We start from the raw sequence: 17,283 nt of genomic DNA, 5'->3' as shown, positions 1-17,283 counted from the left end.
AGAAATATAGCATATTGCACCCAATGCTCTAAACACATTTAATCTCACTCGTTTGTCAGTTAAGTAGATCATTTTAGTAAATTATCGCGATTCACACCCAATCTTATCGTCACTATACTAGATATCAGTATTTACAGTGCAGGTATGTTTTCGTACAACATAATATTGTAGTTCTGTATTGTGGACACAGCCTAGGAATAAGATACACAGAAGCAAAGTAATATAACTCTTTAGCTGTGATTTTAACTATTTATACATACATGCAGGTGTGTGTGTGTATATATATATATATATATATATATATATATATATATATATATATATATATATACTCAAACACCCACACGTACGTACATACATACATACATACATACATACATATATATATTTATGCTCACACACACACACACACATATATATATATATATATATATATATATATATATATGTCAAATAGTTACAGTATAGATGTTACAGTATGTTACAGTATAGATGGCTAAAGTATTGCACACACACACATAGATAGATTGATAGATAGATAGATAGATAGATAGATAGATAGATAGATAGATAGATAGATAGATGACTAGTGTGGACTCCTGCATAGAGACTGATGATATGTGTGCAGTTGGAGTGACGGGTCCCCCCTGCCCAGGAGCAGACCTTATTGCAGCATGTGACATCACTGTACATTACCAGCCCCTCTCGCTAAATGATGTACATGTGTCTTGTCAGGCTGCTTCCTCACCGTCTCACATCTTCTAACAGTTGAATTAACTGGAGTGTGTTTTCGTCTGATAATTAGCTTTAATTTACATAATTAGTACAGTATAAAGAGTAGTGGGGATAATCAAAAGGTAAAGACGTATTTTGCTTACTGTGTAAACACGAAGTCTGAATTAAAAAGCAGATGTAATTACAACATTACGTTGTGCTAAGGCAGGGCCCTAATTGTAATGAATTTCTAATTAACATTCAATGATTAGTAAAGGCAAAAGGCTGTAAAATGTATGTGTGTGTGTGTGTGTTTGTGTCGGAGGAGAGATGAGGGAATGTGCTGGTAGGGAAGAGATGGGACCTGGAGATGCGGGGAAGGGATGGGGCTGTCTGGCTGATCACTCTGTAATTGAGAGGGAATTTAAGGACCACTCTCAGCATTATTAATAATAATAAATAATATCCGGGCAGCATGTCTAAATCATCCATAACTGCAGCAACTTCAGCAGACGTGAAATGAGACTGGATATTAATGACTGCTATACTGAAGTTGCTGTGTGTGACTTATGTGAGTGTGTATACATCAAGGAGAGGCTGTGATGGGTGGTGTGTGTGTGTGTGTGTGTGTGTCGGGGGGGGGGGGGGGGGGGATTGGAGGGAGGGGTGCACTGGTAAACTCGTCTATATAAATGGTGTGTGTGTGTGTGTGTGTGTGTGTGTGTGTGTGTGTGTGTGTGTGTGTGTGTGTGTGAGCGGTGATTAGTGTGTTTATTGTGTAAGTATACAGTCCTGCCATTGTCTGACAGGGGTGTACTTTTAACTGTAGCTGTATCCATCCTGTATGGGACAACAAAGTCCCATATTATTGCCTTGGTAAATGCAACTTTTTTGTCATCTTTAATATCCTAGATCACATATACAGTATTAAGTTATGGTCTAATATAGTAGTTCTATACATTCTATGTGTCCGTCCATCCATCAAACATCCTGGCTTATAACTACAGGCTGGAGAGGAGGCTCCTTGGCCCCCTTACTGTGCAGGCCCGTGCAGTAGGAGAGCACACCAGGCCTATACAGGGGTAATCCCCGCACTCTGCACCGCTCTGCAGGCCGGAGAGGGTTAATCAGGCCATTTACCATCATATTGTTCCTGTACTGCAGAACATCCATCTCTGCCAGAACCTTTCCTGGGGACATGCTGGGAGATGCTGGGACATACTGGGAGCTGTGGTATCCGCCTCTGACCTTCCCTTTGTCTCAGAATGGGAGATTAGCAGCAGAAATCGGCATTTAATAATTCAGGAGAGGGAGTAATTTATCTGTCAGGTCTCAGAGGTCAAGCACATAGGCTTACTCTCTCTTTCCTAAAGGGCCACTTTTAGTAGCGGAGTCTGATTTACTGAGCTCAATATTCCGGCAACTTATTAATGAAGAAGAAGGGCCCTGCGTGCAGGAACGGCTCCCCAGACTGGCCCAGGAACAGCGTAGCCGCTGCCTCCCCCTACACCCAGCACAGATAGTCACACTCCACTCTGCAGACCAGGGGTCCCAGCCTGTGGGTCAGGATGACCTGTATTATTACTATGCTAATGGTGATTTATATGACAATATTATCAATATTAAGTTACACCTAAATTCCTAACAGGATAGACATAGATAGATAGATAGATAGATAGATAGATAGATAGATAGATAGATAGATACATGCATGTACCCCAAAACCATATAGATTGGTTCATTAGTTGTTGACAAATAAATTACCGATTGTGAGAGTAAAAATAGATTGTAAGCTCTGGTGTGGCAGAGACTAATGTGAATCACTGAAATACTCTGTGTAAAGCAAAATATACAGTAGGGGAAATGTATTAAGATTTGAGTTGTATCTCACATGGCATGTTGCTATGGGAAACTACTTCTCATTTTTAGCACCTTCTATTTATTTATTTACAGTTTCTTACATAGCGCAGCAGATTCCGTTGCGCTTTACAATAGTAGACAGTGATAAAGCAAACTGGGTAACAACAGACAGACTTGGAGGTAAGAGGGCCCTGCTGCAAGCTTACAAGCTTCTAGAAGATAATAGATAGCATCTGATTGGTTTCCCATAGCAACATCCCATGTGAAATACAACTCACATCTTAGTAATTTTCCCCAGTATGTGCTGTAGAAAATAACTCAATACATAAAATACATTTTTAATATAAGTAATATATTTATCTTGTGAATTAAATATTGTGACCCGAGTAGGCCTTATAGATCCAAGATATTTAAAAGGGTACTTGTTTCCTAGCACGGTGCCCATCGCATCATATACCATATGGTATGCGATGCGATGTTACGCAATGGCAGCCGATGTTATACCATTTTAAATTGTATACCATCGAATTGTATGCCATATACAATGGTATACGATTTAAAATTGTATAAGCACCCTAATGGGTGTTTTCAATGTTAAATGTGACCCCTATAAAATAAATAATTGTATAAGCATTGTAATGGGTGGTTACAATGTAAAAAGCACCCCCACGCCACCCGTACTATCAACGCCAACCCGAAGCGTGGCGAGTGCAGCGAGCCCGCGAGGGGCGGCGGTATGCGTCCTACAACCTTTTTGTGGGGGTATGAAAAGGTCGGAGGCCGCGTACCGCCGGCGCTCGCCACGCTTCAGGTTGGCATTGATAGTGGGGGTGGCGTGGGGTTGCATTTAACATTGTAAGCAACCATTAGGGGGCTTAAACAATTTAAAATCGCATCGCATGCCGGCATATGGCATGCGATGCGATGCCGTATGACTTAATATCGTGGGCGCCGTGCTAGGAAACAAGTACCTTTAATAGGCCTAACATGAGAGGTAAATGAACAACCCAATGTAATTACTTTCTGTTTCATGTAATCACATGTACATTGTTTTTAAGTTAAGCCCCTCTGTGTACAGCGCTGTGTAATATGCTGTCACTGTATCCTAAGCCCCTCTGTGTACAGCGCTGTGTAATATGCTGTCACTTTATAAATAAAATGACAGTATAATAATAATCTCTATTCTGAACTTTATTTAGCAAATATTCTTTCTATACAAATCATTTCACTGCAATTCTCTATAATTGCTATTAAAAGCTACATTTTAATAAATGGACGGTTATCTAACACTAAATACAACATTTTTTAAAAATGATATGAAAAAAGTTCTCCACACTCACCTTAAAAAAAAAGGATTTTCCGAAACAGCTCTGCGCAACATATGGTTACTTATTAAAAAATCGTAGTATATGATGATGATAATAATTGTAATAATAATGATGTTGATGATAATAATAATACTAATACTAATGATAATAATAAGTGAGCATGTGTAACCATGTGCAGTCATAGTCATATGTACTGTGATTGTCCAGTAATTGTAGATATTAATACCGACCATCATATTTGCCTACTTTTGAAAACTAGTTTCTGGGAGATTATAGTTGGTAATATAATTTTGCACAGTGCCCCATTGAGGGGGTGTGTCATGCTCCTCCCAAAGGGTGTGTCTAGTTCTATATATGGAGAGATTGTGAAAAGAGATTGTGAGCGTGGCACCTAGAAGCGTGGGTGTGCACTGCTACATCTGAGAGGAATCTTTGAAAATTACTTTGATCCAAATGTAGATGAGCCCAAAGCAGTTAGTAAGAGCTACTATACTTGCTAAAGTGCTGGGAAATGGTGCTGATGATTCAGTGTAAATGTATCTATCTCTTATTTATTTCCCCCCAAAAATGTAACAGTGTAATGTGGGCTAGGTGACATGAGGGAGATTGCTAGACTAATGAGGGAGAGAGGGAGATTGCTGTTATTTCATAGAGTCTTGTAAGTGCCTAAACCTAACCCCTACCCAGCAGCCTAACCCTATATCCCCCATTAGTGCATAAACCTAACCCCCCTTTTCCCCAGTTGCATGCTAGCCAGCCCGCATACTTACCAATAGAGATGGTGACTGTCAGTATTTGGGGGTTGGCATCCTGATCCTTTTTGAACTTTGGGCGCCAGAGATTGACAGCAGTCAGTCGGGATGCCAGCATTGGTATATTGAACGCTGGCATCCTGACTGCCGGTATACTGACCACACCCACATCTCATGCCTACAAAAAAAACCATATGCCTACATCTGTATGTAGATTTGGTCGCATTGAGTAGGGAAGGGCTGGGCAAACGCATGCAGAGAACCGTTACATAGACTCCTGCTGAGATGCAGATACGCTTACCGTGTGACCTGCTGGTGTCTGGGTGCTGGTGTGAATACATGTTGATTGGGGATTTTGTGGGTGTGTTTTTGGGATGTTCCCACGTCCCGCCTGGGGCAAGCAGTGTCCCGCGGCAGGGTGGGTGGCAGTTGGGAATCCCCCCTGACCAGTGTTGCAAGTAAGGGGGTACGGCGTAGTACGGAGTACCTGTAAGAAATATGTTGCAGGTACGCAGTACCACTTACCCCCTGAGCCACTGTCAATTCTATTTTTATTTTAAGTCTAAATATAATGCATCAGCAGCCCACCCACCCAGCATTATGATTGGTGCTGTATGCAGCTACCGGCTACTGCTGATTTAGCCTGTCACACTGACAGGCATCAGCAGCGCCGACAGCATGAAGAGCAGGCTCCACAATTGTAAGCACAATCTGCCCGGCTCTCCCCCAAGCAAGAGCCAACCCACCCCCAGTCATTCCCTGTTTTTCATTCCCTGTCTTCTGATTCCATGCTACTATTGTCATTTAGTCACTCCTCTAGCTTTGTGTGACCACGCCCCCTCATGACACATAACCACGCCCATTTTTGGTGGAGGCTATCAGTACCACCAAGAAAAAAATTCTACTTGCACCACTGCCCCTGACACCCATGAATAGACGCGCACAGTGTCTATTCCTGCAGCCCAAGGGGCTGGGTGCATGGCTAACAGCTCACAGAGCCACTAGCCATGCCTCCACAGTGGTGAAAACAGGGGTGTGACTGTGTGGGAATAGGCCATGCCCCCTTCCAGCTAGGCCATGCCCCCAAAATTCCAGGCGCACAGAGTCCCTCTTTGCTGTAGCCCAATGTTGGGAGGTATGATTTATGTGATGCATGCAAAAGTAGACACTGTTTTCCCTGCATGAAAAATACTTTAGGTACAGACACTACAAGAATCAATCAATGCAAGCAATCATTTATCTGCACAGGACATTATCGTGTAGGACACGTTCATTATGCCGCTCCTGGGCATTTGTGTGTCTGTATAGTAAAGTGTAGCCAAAGTTTGCACGCACATGTGTTCTGAATGCTTAATGACACAGGAATATTTATTGAGTAGACTTACAGACTCTCAATACAACAGTTGTGAGGGGATCTGCAGCTTCCAACTTGAGGCCTGTGTCAGGTTGTCAGAAGCGATTTATTAACCATCTTCAGTAGCGCACGCAGGGGGGGTTTCTGAGTACCCAGAACCCCCCCCCCCAGGAATCTGAGGGCCATAGTCTGAAAGCTGAGGGTCCCCTCTTTCCATGGGTACAAGAATTTTAAAAATCGGCCCTGGGGAACCGGAGATATCTGACTTCAAAGCAGTGGTCCCCATCCAAGCCTGTTAATTGCTCTCCCCAGTCAGAGATTACAGTTTCTGTCTGACTAAAGGCCGCCATACACTATGCAATTTGGGCCCGATTTGACCCGATTCGGAGGAATTGGGCCGTGAAATCGGGCCAAATCGCATGTGCAGATATCCCATCCGACCCGATGCGCGGTCCCGTGCGCATCGGGTCGCATTCGGGAGGTCGGACGGGCTGCACATAAGATTTGTTAAATCTTATGTGCAGCCCAAGGCGGGCAGGGGACGCAGCGTATAGTACGTGCGGTGGAGGGAGCCGAGCGGGGGACTGTAAGCAGAGAGCCGGGCTAGAGAGGCAGTGGGCGCACTATCCTGGGCTGGGGTGGAATGCCGCAAATAGATACTTCCAGGCGGTGAATGCCGCAAGGGGATCAAAGACAGAGACCGGGTAGCGTAGGGGAAGCCGGGCACATAGAAATGAATAGACAGCCAGTAATTGGCTGAGAGCTCTCTGACTGAGAGAGCTCGCAGCCAATCACTGACTGTTAATTCATTTCTATGTCCGCCCGCTGCTGCCTGGCTTCCCCTACGCTACCCGGTCTCTGCTCTCTGGTCCCCTCGTGGAGTTCACCGCCTGGACCAGTGCGCCCACTGCCTCCCCTGCCTGGCTCCCTGCTTGCAGTCCCCTGCTCGGCATCTGGCTCCCTCCACCGCAGGTACTACAGGCTGCGTCCCATGCCCTGCTCAGCTCCCGGCTCCCGCTGACAGCAGCTCCCCGATTTATCACATGCAAAACCTGGCACATCAATGATGTGCCAAATCGTATGTGACACCCCCCCCCCCCCCCCCCAGGGGAGTTGTCAGTAGATTAGGTCCGACTTTTCCTTCGGACAAGTCGGCCCAATGTATGGGGGCCTTTAGAGTTTTTATGAGGGTATATTCCAAAAGCTGGGACTCTCCCCCTTTGAGGGACACTGGCAGCTTGTCTCTACTGTTCCCAGAACCAGAGATATCAGCCTTCAAGCAGCTGGTTACTGCTCCAGCTTCACACACCTGGTATGTAGTATTATATACTCATTGGTGGATTGCTCTGCCTCCTGAACTCTCATCCCCTAGTCCTCAATACCATTTGGTAGGTGGGATTCTCTAGTTTTTAATGCCATTACAGTAGCGCACGCAGGGGGGGTTTCTGAGTACCCAGAAACCCCCCCAGGAGTCTAAGGGCCCCAGTCTGAAAGCTGAGGGTCCCCTCTTTCCATGGGTACAAGAATTGTAAAAATCGGCCCTTGGGAACCGAAGATATCTGACTTCAAAGCAGTGGTCCCCATCCAAACCTGTTAATTGTTATTCCCAGTCAGATATTTCAGGTTCTGTCTGACTTAGAGTTTTTCTGAGGGTACATTCCAAAAGCTGGGACCCTCCCCCTTTGAAAGACACTAGAAGCTTGTCTCTACTCTGCCCAGAACCAGAGATATCAGCCTTCCAGCAGCTGGTTACTGCTCCAGCTCCACACACCTAATATGTAGTATTATATACTCGTGGGCAGATTGCTCTGCCTCCTGAAGTATGATCACCTAGTCCCCAATACCATTTGGTAGGTGGGATTCTCTAGTTTTTAATTCCATTAAAATCTAAGAAATCTATTTCCGGGAACTGGAGATATCTGCAGTCAAGCAAGCTGTCCTCCCACCAGAAAATTATGAATAATGAGCCCACTCAACTATACACCCCTCCTCTGCATATTAAACATCCTCTACCACCCTGGAAGTTATGTATCAGGACCCCTTCATTCAGCCCAATGCCTTTTTCTCCCACCTCATCTCCCACCATCTGTGCAGTAAAGGGGTAATTAGTGAAAATTACTGATCCAGGCCCTACATGCAGAGCGGTTGATATAATACCCCCTACCACCCGCAGGACATCAAAGCTTCCCCCATCCCTACCGCAGGAGGATCGGTAGGGGCCCCAATACATTGCTATGCCCCGGGGTCTTGCACTGCTGTTGACACCCCTGTATGTATGTATGTGTGTGTGTGTGTGTGTGTGTGTGTGTATATATATATATATATATTGTTTTTTTTTATTTATTATTATTATTATTTATATACATTTGGTCTATCTATAATACTTTAACTGACCCGGCATATACTGGGTCACCTAAGCGTCCAGCTCCGTGCTTTGCTCCGCCCCTCTGGAAACCCCCTTCTGAAAATCCTGCGTTTGCCACTGCATTAAAAGCTAAGAAATCTATTTCCGGAAACTGGAGCTATCTGCAGTCAAGCAAGCTGTCCTCCCACCAGAAAATTATGAATAATAAGCCCACTCCACTATACACCCCTCCTCTGCGTATTAAACATCCTCTACCACCATGGAAGTTATGTATCAGGGCCCCTTCATTCACCCCAATGCCCCCTTCTCCCACCTTATCTCCCACCATCTGTGCAGTAAAGGGGTAATTAGTGGAAATTACTGAGCCCTACATGCTGATCGGTTTATATAATACCCCCTACCACCACCCGCGGGACATCAAAGCTTCCACTCGTAGCACCCCCCACCCCTACCGCTGGAGGATAGGTAGGGTCAGGGGTTAAAGTGAGGGGGAACGGGGTGGAACTGAGTTCCACCACCTCTAATGATGAGGTGGAACATTTTAACCTCCACATTGGCCCTCGACAGTAATTCTTACAGGAAAGCATTCTAGTTTGCAGGGGGATGCCAAAAACCCTACCACTGGCCCTGTCTCTGCCTAATAGGGGGGAGGGGATGGGGTGTAATTAGGTGGCATAAAGAAATGAGTTCCCCCACCTCTGCATGACCACTTTATGCCCTGGGTAGGGTCCCCAATACATTGCTATGCCCAGGGGAATACTCTTCTGTTATGTATATATATATTTATATTTATTATTATTATTTATATACATTTGGTCTATCTATAATACTTTAACTGACCCGGCATATATTGGGTCACCTAAGTGTCCATCTCCGTGCTTTGCTCCGCCCCTCTGGAAACCCCCTTCTGAAAATCCTGCATTTGCCCCTGATCTTCTGCTGATTTACAGTTAGGTACTTCCCAAACCCTGGAAGACATTTGTTCACTTTCACTCAGCAAACACCAATGTATGGAGAATGGAGGAATCCATTTCTGTAATGAAAAAAATGAAGGCCTAGCACACGATCACAAAGCAGCTGCTAAAGGGCCGAGGTGTTTTAAGAGAGGAGGAGGCCCATATGCAGCCTCCTCCGGCCAGGCCCCCTGCTCTCTGCCAGAAGCAGCACTGGGAGCAGTGCCGTGCTGGAGGAGTCTGAGCACTCTATGAGCACTAGAGCCCTCAGACTCTACTGTATGTATACCTGGGTGTGCCTGTGTATCTGGTTGTCCCCAATTGGATGTATACCTGGGTGTGCCTGTGTATCTGATTGACCCCAATTGGCTGTATACCTGGGTGTGCCTGTGTATCTGATTGTCCCTATTTGGCTGTATACCTGGGTGTGCCTGTGTATCTGGTTGTCCCCATTTGGCTGTATACCTGGGTGTGCCTGTGTATCTGATTGTCCCCGTGCGGTTGTATACCTGGGTGTGCCTGTGTATCTGATTGTCCCCATTTGGCTGTATACCTGGGTGTGCCTGTGTATCTGGTTGTCCCCAATTGGATGTATACCTGGGTGTGCCTGTGTATCTGCTTGTCCCCAATTGGATGTATACCTGGGTGTGCCTGTGTATCTGGTTGTCCCCATTTGGCTGTATACCTGGGTGTGCCTGTGTATCTGGTTGTCCCCAATTGGATGTATACCTGGGTGTGCCTGTGTATCTGATTGTCCCCGTGCGGTTGTATACCTGGGTGTGCCTATGTATCTGATTGTCCTTGTGTCATGTATACCTGCGTGTGCCTATGCATCTGATTGTCCCCGTGCGGTTGTATACCTGGGTGTGCCTGTGTATCTGGTTGTCCCTGTGTCATGTATACCTGCGTATGCCTATGTATCTGATTGTCCTTGTGTGGCTGTATACCTGGGTGTGCCTGTGTATCTGGTTGTCCCCAATTGGATGGATACCTGGGTGTGCCTGTGTATCTGATTGTCCCCGTGCGGTTGTATACCTGGGTGTGCCTGTGTATCTGATTGTCCCTGTGTCATGTATACCTGCGTGTGCCTATGTATCTGATTGTCGTTGTGTGGTTGTATACCTGGGTGTGCCTGTGTATCTGATTGTTCCCGTGCGGTTGTATACCTGGGTGTGCCTGTGTGTCTGATTGTCCTTGTGTCATGTATACCTGCGTGTGCCTATGTATGTGATTGTCCTTGTGTGGCTGTATACCTGGGTGTGGCTGGGTATCTGATTGTCCCCGTGTGGATGAATATCTGGGTGCGCCTGTGTAACTTATTGTCCCCATGTGGCTGTATACCTGGGTGTGCCTGTGTATCTGATTGTCCCTGTGTGGCTGTATACCTGGGTTGGCCTGTGTATCTGATTGTCCTTGTGTGGCTGTATACCTGGGTGTGTCTGTGTCTCTTATTGTCCCTGTGTGGCTGTATACCTGGGTGTCCCTGTGTGGCTGTGTACCTGGGTGTCCCTGTGTGGCTGTATACCTGGGTGTCCCTGTGTGGCCATATACCTTGGTGTCCCTGTGTGGCAGTATACCTTGGTGTCCCTGTGTGGCTGTATACCTGGGTGTGGCCGTATACCTGAGTGGCCCTGTGTGGCCGTATACCTGGGTGTCCCTGTGTGGCTGTATACCTGGGTGTCCCTGTGTGGCTGTATATACCTTGGTGTCCCTGTGTGGCTGTATACCTGGGTGCGTGTCCCTGTGTGGCTGTATACCTGGGTGTCCCTGTGTGGCTGTATATACCTTGGTGTCCCTGTGTGGCTGTATACCTGGGTGCGTGTCCCTGTGTGGCTGTATACCTGGGTGCGTGTCCCTGTGTGGCTATGCCTTTGGAGCAGACTGATTTAGCAGTGTCTCTGTGATCTGCACCTTTGCTGCTCTAGCAGAGACATAAAGTATGTGTAAGTGGCTGTATTTCTGTAGGGGACGGATAAAACCGCAGTGTGTGGAGAAAAGATTGAATTTCCAGCGTCTATTTTCCAAACATTTAGGGCCCCCAGAAAAGAAATCAGCAGTTTCATTCTGAACCAGACTAGAGTCATTTTTCGGTTAAAACCTACAGATCCGTGTCCTATAAAATGAGAACCTTCTCCTCCCGGGGAGATTGCCCTATAAATCACTACAGACTAATTCAGTGCAAGTTTAATAAACGCTCCTATTGAAAATGAATGTTCTCCATTTAACAGTTGTATCAGCACCATATAAAACCATGACCCCAATAAATTCCTCTTTACAGGCGGATCAATCCCTCCTCCCTATTGATCTGCAGTCACAGTCTCTCCCTCCCTGTAACATTTTCTGGATAGAAATAGCATTTCGATTAGATCCTTTATTAGGAAAAGATTGTTCCAAGAGGATCAGCGCGAGGAGATAATTAAACGTTGACATTTTAATTACTGGACATTGATAAAATAATGCAAAGTGAGACCTGGAGAGTTTGATTTGGTGCAGCGCTAGGACAGAGGTGGACTCTGTCTGACCTGGTCTGTTAACCTAGCGATGGCTCAGTAGCTGTCACATACTGTGTATATATAGAGGACTCGTGCAGCCAGATATACTGTATGGTGCATCTGCATGCAGCTAATAATGCTGTTCTGTGATCACTGCAGGCTTTGTGGTGCATCACTTTGCAGGATTTCATTGCACATTGGGTTTAGTGCTGGGACAGTTTAATTCATGATTTGATTATGACGTATGTACCTCATCCTGTGCAACATGTGTCTCTTATGTTATTACAATGGTTTCAGTGTATGCGAACCTGAGTGGATCACGTGTCTTCTAGGGGGTGCAGAAATAACTGTAATCTCAATGGAACAGGCAGTTCCGTTCTGACAAGTCCCTGGTACTTCTGCACAGTCACAACTTCTATGAGACCTTCAACCTGAATCCTGTATTCGTCACACTCTAAACTCTCATCACATATAGTACCGGTGAGCAGTGTGACAATATGAGCCTTGTATAACAGAATCTCATTAGACATAGTAATGAATACAGCACTGAGTATACTCTATATTTATATAAATATATGATGTCTGCTGCAGCACATACAGTATACGCCGCAGAGCTCTTACGTTCAGCACCACGGACAGCTCCATTCCTGCTGGGCGATAAAGTGTATCATACTGTACATGCCAGGATTTCCAAACACCACAGGAGATCCTCAAGACACACTGAGCAGTCAAGATTTTAAGGTTCTCCATGTTTGAGCACACATGGTTAAATTCAAATGATTGTGTTTCTAATTAAGTCACCTGGGCTCAAGCAGGGGTATCCTAAAAACCTGGAGTGTTCGTGTGTCTTGTGTGTAGCACCGACATACACAATGGATATTTAAACACAATGTAATTGCAACACAACCTCTCTGTTGTGTCTGTCAGTGACCTGGTGCAATAAATCCAGGAGTCACTCCGTTGCTCCCAGGATCTTCATTGGTGCCCTATGTTAGCCAGCAGCTTATTTAGTCATCTTAATTGTATTCTTAATTATCCACTGGATAAACTAGAGAATCGTGTGGTGCTACTGCATGGGTGCAGTGATTATATACTGCGGGCATCCCCATGTGTTTTATAATGCAACTTGTCATTTGGTATTAATGCGACCAAACAGAACAAACCGCAACAGGAATTCATTCAATAAGCAGCCAATACAAAGGAGCCATTTACATCCAAGTATGACACCTCTCTGGGGCTTTTATCCTGTTTCTTCTGTAATAAGATATCGGTGGTTTTGCAGAGAAAATCACCTTCAGGCTTCTCCACCCCAGCAATAGTCCATTTACCACCAACTAATCACTGCTACTAATTGGCTGGCTCAGCCTGGAGACATACGATTATATAGAAAATATACAGATATAGAACTTCTAGGGTACATGGATAAAAAGTTGTTTTGGCTTTGGCTGCAACACAGATTGGAAAGGGATATTGTCACTGCCAGGCTCTGAGCAGAGAGAGTGGCAAGCAGGAGGCCTATAGACAGTAATATCAGAAAGCTCACAGAAGAGCCTGCACTATACTCCCAGATCCTCTGCAAATACTGTATATACCTGCATGACATGCTGCAGGAAGCTCTATCTTTGGCCCATCCCAAGTATCTAAAGACGGAGTCTAACCCCAAAACATTATTCTGCTGTCACATTTGCTATCAGAACGTTGACTTATTTAACCATTTAGGCTGACTTGATCATTATAATATTCAGCAAGAGATGGCTAACATCTAAACCAACAACTCGTGACACGTTTATAAGCAGGGACGGTGCTGTTTATAAGCAGGGACGGTGCTGTTTATAAGCAGGGACGGTGCTGTTTATAAGCAGGGACGGTGCTGTTTATAAGCAGGGACGGTGCTGTTTATAAGCAGGGACGGTGCTGTTTATAAGCAGGGACGGTGCTGTTTATAAGCGGGGACAGACTTGTTCTCTGTGTGTAATCCTAATATTGATCGTTCTAGAGTAGACTATTGATATTGAAAGCATTCCAATTGGTTTAAAGTGGTTAACATGAAAAGTCATTAGCAACAACAACAATAATAATAATAATAATAATATTAATAATAATAATATTAATAATAATAATAAACAGCACAAAAATTCCCGTATATAAATTATTATTATTATTATTATTATATTCAATATAAACACCAGAGCTGTTGTTATAATAATAATAATAATGATAATAATACCAATTATTATTATTATTATTATTATTATTATTATTATTGCTGTTATAACAACAACTCTGATGTGTTTATATTGAATATAATAAAATAATAATTATTATTATTATTATGATTATTATTTACAATATAAACACATCAGAGTTGCCCAAATAAATAATTAAAATGATAACAATAGGAAGATCCCATTGATACCAAACTACAGATCATATGCTCTATGGCTTTGTTCTCAGACCTGTGGTTGGTGGTTGGGTGACCTTTCACCTGGGGCCCTAGCATAAGCAGAGTAGAAGGACATCGCTAACGTGCAGAGTGCAGTTATACAGTAGTTACTGTAGATCAAACATAATGCCCAATTCTGTATTATGTTATGTGTGTTTTTCTGCATTAATTACCTTTATATTACATTACATTAAAGACATGTCTGTTACAGAAAATACATATTACAAGAAAGGTCAATTTAGTATGAAACCCTTTCCATGTTATTGTAGCATTTGCCCTGTACAGTATGTTCCTGTTTCCTCCTATTAAGATTTATTATAGCAGTATAACGGTATATAATGTATTACACCGGCTTTAAGGTGTCATGAGGGTGAGAGGACTCTAGGGCTGTATATATATAAAAATAAAATATAATAACATTAGTATTTGTAGGTTCAGCAAAACGCATCCTCCTACGAAACCTGCGCCTGGATGGTACAATAGCAATGCTGCGATTGTCAGTGCGGGGAAGACCTGCAGCCTCCAACGCAAGGCTGCAATAAGAAGTTATGTTGTGTGGATGACAGTTTGCTCACCTGGAAATGACACAAGCCCCAGCCAGCACCCCTGTGGTGTATGATGGTGCAATAACCTTACATACCACAGAAACACCTGTACCTAATTGTTAGACCCAATATTTATGTATCTACATTAAAGAGGTAGGGGAGGGGGGGGGGCTCAGAGCTCGCCTAAATCTGCCTAATTTCTGTCACTTGCGGCGGGGGCTGATTGCTGGTAAGTGATGCTGCAAAATGAAATGTACGCGGTCGATAGACAACACTTTATTGATTAGGTTACAATAGCTCTTAGGGAGTCAGAGAAATGAGTCAAGAAGAGCAATTAAGTCGCCTTGTTAGCTGGGACGTTACAGGGACATCTGCTAAACAAGGGGATGGATGAGCGGATATGGGTGATTGGGTCCACACAATTTAGGTTGACATATATTGGGTTGATCACTGAAAGTCGAGAGGGCTCAGGTCGACACAGGAATTAGGTCAATATAGCTAAGGTTGACATGGTTGGAAGGTTGACACAAGCATTAGGTCAGCAATGGGAAGGTCGACAGTCATGTCGATATGACATGAGTTTTTCACAGTTTCTCTCAAATGTCGACATAATTGACATGGGCACCATCTATGTGTACTGCTGCGCTCTCCACGCTTCAGGCACGATGCCTCGCTGCGGTCGGGTCATTATTATATTCTCCCACCGCACCTGTCGGCTCAAAAAAACAAAAGGTAAAAAAAACATGTCGACCTTTTGACTGTTGACATTCCCATTGCCAGCTGGATGCTTTTTTCGACATTCCAACCCTGTTGACCTTAGCCATGTCGAGTAATGTCATGTGTTGACCTAAACCCTGTCGACCTTCAGTGGTTGACCCAATGCATGCCGACCTAAATAGGTTTGACCTACTGACCTTATCTCAAATGAACTAGGTGACATTGTGAGTGGGGGGCAGACAGATTTGGAAATGAGAGTGGTGTGACGGCACAAGGCAGGCACAGATGGAGGAGGTGCACCAGTGTGTGTGTGTGTGTGTGTGTGTGTGTGGGGGGTCAGGGACTGATGGAGGGGGCACATCCAGTGGGTGGGCAGGGACCGATGGGGAGATGACTGTGAGTGTAGGGGAAGCGCAGGTCATGCACAGATGGAGGGGGTGCAACAGTAGGTGTGTGGGGGGGGGGACTGATAGAGGCAACTCATCATTAGGTTAGTGAGGGACTCTTTGAGTGGACACATTAATATGCGGGTGGAGGACTGATGAGGAGGCGCATCAGTACGTAGGTGGGGGACTGAAGGAGGGGGTGCATTTGTGTTTGGGTGTGGGAATAATGGAGCGGGCGCATCAGAAGGTGGGCAGGGACCAATGTGGGAATGACTGTGAGTGTAGGAGAAGAACTGGGCAGGTGCAGAAAAAAGAATAAAAAAATAACCCCCCCTCCCCCCCCCAAAAAAACTTTTTCACTGTCGACCTTACCCATGTCGACCTAATGACCCTGTTGACCTTACCCATGTCGACCCAATGACCCTGTCGACCTAATGACACTGTCGACCCTACCCCTGTCGACCCAATGACCCTGTCGACCTAATGACCCTGTCGACCTAGGCTCATGTTGACCTTCCTGCATGTCAACCTAATGGTGTCGACCTAATGACTGTCTAACAACTTACTTACCAACTGATCCACACCCGATGCAGGATGGGGGCCTGATGAAGTGGAGCATCAGTCGGTAGATGGGGGACTGATGGAGAAGGTGCATCAGTAAGTGGATGGGGGACTGATGGAGAGGGCACATCAGTAGGTGTGAGTGTAAGGGAAGCACAGGGCATGCGCAGATGAAGGGTGCGCATCAGTAGGTGGGTGAGTGACTGATAGAGGGGGTGCATCAGCAGGTGGGTGGGGACTGATGCAGGGGTACATCTGAATATGGGTGGGTGGGTGGCTGGTGAGGGGGTGCATCAGTAGGTGGGTGGAGCACTGATGGAGAGGGCACATCAGTGGGTGGGTGTGGGACTGTTTGGGAGATGACTGTCAGGGGTGTGTAGGCGCAGGACAGGAGCAGGGCAGTATTTGGGTGGATAGTTTCAGACACATTTGCTCACCCTGTGCTGGAGAATAAGGAGACTTCTGACATTCAGCAGGACCAAGATGTCACACCTGTCATACTGTTTCATCTTCCTCATGTCCCCAGACACATATTCCCATGAAATATAACATCCTAGGTCAGACAGTATTATAAACCTTGAACTTAGAAGGGGCTCTGTGGCCGGACTATGGCTGGGGAGGGGATGCGCCATGTATCCAATAAAACGACCCCTATAAATTGCTGCTTTACTGCTCTCTCAATCATCTCTCAGTAAATGGGCTCGTGGCTCGCAGCTCAGGGCCAGGCGGCCTCGGGGCTGTAGGTTTATGGGCCATTTGACTCCAGCTCTGATATTTCATATAATTACCATTTATAAGACAAGCACCATTGTC

The sequence above is a fragment of the Crinia signifera genome, chromosome 4, assembly GCF_055691185.1.
Source record: "Crinia signifera chromosome 4, ASM5569118v1, whole genome shotgun sequence".
Classification (NCBI taxonomy): domain Eukaryota; kingdom Metazoa; phylum Chordata; class Amphibia; order Anura; family Myobatrachidae; genus Crinia; species Crinia signifera.
This window is presented reverse-complemented; position numbering follows the sequence as displayed.